Source organism: Anabrus simplex, chromosome 5 (assembly GCF_040414725.1).
Source record: "Anabrus simplex isolate iqAnaSimp1 chromosome 5, ASM4041472v1, whole genome shotgun sequence".
Lineage (NCBI taxonomy): Eukaryota > Metazoa > Arthropoda > Insecta > Orthoptera > Tettigoniidae > Anabrus > Anabrus simplex.
Genome location: NC_090269.1, coordinates 23,912,371 through 23,916,276, shown reverse-complemented (window position 1 = coordinate 23,916,276; position 3,906 = coordinate 23,912,371).

Here is a 3,906-nt window from a genome sequence, read left to right as displayed (position 1 = left end):
TGCGACGTTTAAGCATTGTCTGTCTCAGTACGAAGGCTAGTTGGAGCCTCAAAAAGCATTCCCTGTATGTGGGGGCGATAGAATACATCCATGTTATACCCTGACTGTCAAAACAGGCGACTAAAAAGGGGCCGCAGGGGCTCGCAATTTCGGAGGGTGCGTGGCAACCACGGAACCCTAGCTGAGTCTGGCGTTGTTTCCACTTACGTATACTCTTTCCTATCCGACCTCCCTTGGTGACCTGTTCTTCTCTTTCCATCCCGACGGTGTTCTAGGATTGTCGAGGCCTAGGAAGTCTTTTATTTCCACCCTTCGTGGACCTTTCCTTTCTTTTGCCGATAATCTTTATTTTTCGAAGTACTGAACCTCTTTTTCATTTTCTTCTCTGCTTAGTGCTAACAGAGAAAGGTTGCCTAATTTCACTTGCTCCTAAAACGATATAATCACCACCACCACCACATCGAAAAGCACCACCAATTGATGACAGGCAGACAAAACGTTTAAAATGGATGAATATCGTCTCTTTATCTGTGATTATGTGATCATGTGATTATTTGGAGGTGGGGGTACCACAAAAACCCAATGGCGCGCCATAACGTGGTGTGCAGAGCTTTATGAGGAGTGTGGTAGTTTGCCATTGCTTTCCTCACTGCACCAGAAAGTGCTTTTTCACATCGACCGGCTCTATGAGTAGCACCTTTCGTAACATCCTGACGTAGCGGTGGTGCACCAAATGTCGCGGCAACTTCTTTACTGCTGTTACCATAAACAAGACTGAGACTACAGTGGAAGCTACATTTTGCCCCGATCTGTGCCAAGAGACAGGTGCAAAAATACTACATCTATCCATCAAGACATAACAGCAGGCTATGTTAAACATGTTAAACCGCTAGCAAACAAAACAAAACAGAAAAAAAATCTTCGTGTATGTATTTATCATTAGTCTGCCAAAAATGATAGAAAACTATGACAAATTCCGTGCGTGGATGGGAAGTGTTATTTATTTATCTCGTGTAAATGTTACTAATCTTAAGAATCCACAGAAGCCCTGAGATTTATGTCTTGGTCTGAACATAATTTATCGATTCAGAAGGCGCATCAGTCTTTCGTAATCATCTATTCTTCCTTGAAGAAAAGATATATTTGTCACTGTTATATTGTAGAAGAGTGCAGGGTAAGATTACGGTTAATATATCTGTTTATCGCATCCTGATGGTGTTCCTTGTAGGCCGTGGAGGAACAACGTTTGTCTCATCAAGTGATGCGGTATGGAGCCCATGTTTGGCAGAACGAAAGCATTTTATTTTTAAAATGATGTCTAAGTAGCTTTTGTCACGGCTTCGCACATGTGGAAATTAATTTTGTGGTCATTTATAGAACCGATGAACACTGGGAGCTTTATCTAAATGCGTCACATTCCTTTTAGTAATGTTGGTTTCTGTTGTTTTGTTGATAGAAATTTAATATTTTCAGAAAGGAGAGAGCAGGGGTGCAGAGAAACCATCAACCTATTGAAAATGGCTTAAAGTGAGCAAATAACGCCACGATCGGTAAGAAGCTTCAATCCTGCAGTGGTACGCCACTAAAACTGAGCTCTGAAAACAACGTGTGTGATGCTAAAGGAAGGTACGTCGGATGGCTCTGGATTTCACGTAGCGAGCAGAAGGCAAGAAAGTACCAAACACAACCGCTGTATTTAGCGAGAATCTAACAGTGCCCCTGGGCGAGGTACCGGTGGCACGCAAGGGAAATCGCGGACTCCATTGTTCGCTTCTTTGCTGCTACTCTCGAATTTAAAAATATTATTTCTCAGCTCCTAATTAACGAATTGAGGTTAAACAGGAAATTCTAGATATCTGCGTTTTAATATTTGAAACTTTAACGAAAAATTGATGACGGGCAGACAAAATTTTTAAAATTGATGAATATCGTCTCCGTCTCGGTATTTTATCTGCTCTCTCAAAATTGCGACAGTAGGCTATATACTGCTGTTTGATTAATTAACAGTGGCGGTAGCAGTATTAGGGGAATAAAACATGGTATGTCAAGTTTCTTCATTAACATTAGCTATATCGGAAAATTATGCGTTACAGAAGGTGTGTAAAACATATTTTCCGATCTTTCCAGTGTATGAGACCCTCACCAGGATTACTTGATTCAAGAACTATAAAAAATCCAAATAAAAGCAGCTCGATTTGTTCTGGGTGATTACCGACGAAAGAGTAGTGTAACAAAAATGTTGCAAAGTTTGGGCTGTGAAGAGTTGGGAGAAAGAAGACGAGCTGCTCGACTATGTGGTATGTTCCGAGTTGTCAGCGGAGAGATGGCGTGGAATGACATCAGTAGACTAATAGGTTTGAGTGGTGTCTTTAAAAGTAGGAAAGATCACAATCTGATGATAAAGTTGGAATTCAAGAGGACAAATTGGCGCAAATATTCGTTTATAGGAAGGGGAGTTAGGGATTGGAATAATTTACCAAGGGAGATGTTCAAAAAATGTCCAATTTCTTTGAAATCATTTAAGAAAAGGCAATGAAAACAACAGATAGGGAATCTGCCACCTGGACGACTGTCTTAAATGCAGATCAGTACGGTAGTGATTGATCTCACAACACTATCGAGGTCACCCTGCAGCCGCTCACAATCTTGTAACTTATTTATTACTCTGTACAGAATAACATCATCTGCAAACAGCCTTATCTCTGATTCCACTTCTTTACACATATCATAAACATATATAAGAAAACATAATATCCAATAATACTGCCTTGAGGAAAATTATTACAGGGCCAGATAAAGCTTCGCCTACTCTAATTCTCTGAGTTCTATTTTATAGAAATATAGCCACCCATTCAGTCACTCTTTTTTTTTTTCTAGTCCAATTGTCCGACAAAGAGTAGCGTTACAAAAATGCTGCAAAGTTTGGGCTGGGAAGAACTGTGAGAAAGGAGACGAGCTGCTCGACTGAGTGGTACCGGTATGTTCCGAGCTGTCAGCGGAGAAATGGCGTGGAATGACATTAGTAGACGAATACGTTTTTTTTTGTTTTTTTTGTTTTGCTAGGGGCTTTACGTGTCGCACCGACACAGATAGGTCTTATGGCGACGATGGGATAGGAAAGGCCTAGGAGTTGGTAGGAAGTGGCCGTGGCCTTAATTAAGGTACAGCCCCAGCATTTGCCTGGTGTGAAAATGGGAGACCACGGAAAACCATTTTCAGGGCTGCCGATAGTGGGATTCGAACCTACTATCTCCCGGATGCAAGCTCGCCCGGTACGAATACGTTTGAGTGGCGTCTTTAAAAGTAGGAAATATCACAATATGAAGATGAAGTTGGGATACAAGAGGACAAATTGGGGCAAATATTCATTTATAGGAAGGGGAGTTAGGGATTGGATTAACTTACCAAGGGAGATGTTCAGATATGGAATCTGCCACCTGGGCGACTGCCCTAAATGCAGATCAGTAGTGATTAATTGAATAAATTTCCAATGTCATTGAAATCATTTAAGAAAAGGCTAGGAAAACAACAGGCAGGAAATCTGTCACCTGGGCGACTGCCCTAAATGCAGATCAGTATTGATTGATTGATTGACTATATCAGTGTGGCTACAAGTAACTGGAATTTAGGCCTGCTATTCAACATCTCCGATGCAAAGAGGAATATATTTCTATGCTATTTGCTGTATTCACGTACATCAGTTCTCATCGTGTGGACTGTGGCCACGGCTCTCTCGGCTCTCACGTTGACCTGCAGCTGAAGAGAATGTATGCAATCACACCAGAGCCGACTACTGTAGATGGCTCTGAATCACACTCGAAAGTTGGTACCAGTACAAGTGGGCGGACACTTCTCTCCCCCCCCCCCACTCTCTCTCTCTCTCTCTCTCTTCTCTTGCTTCCCATT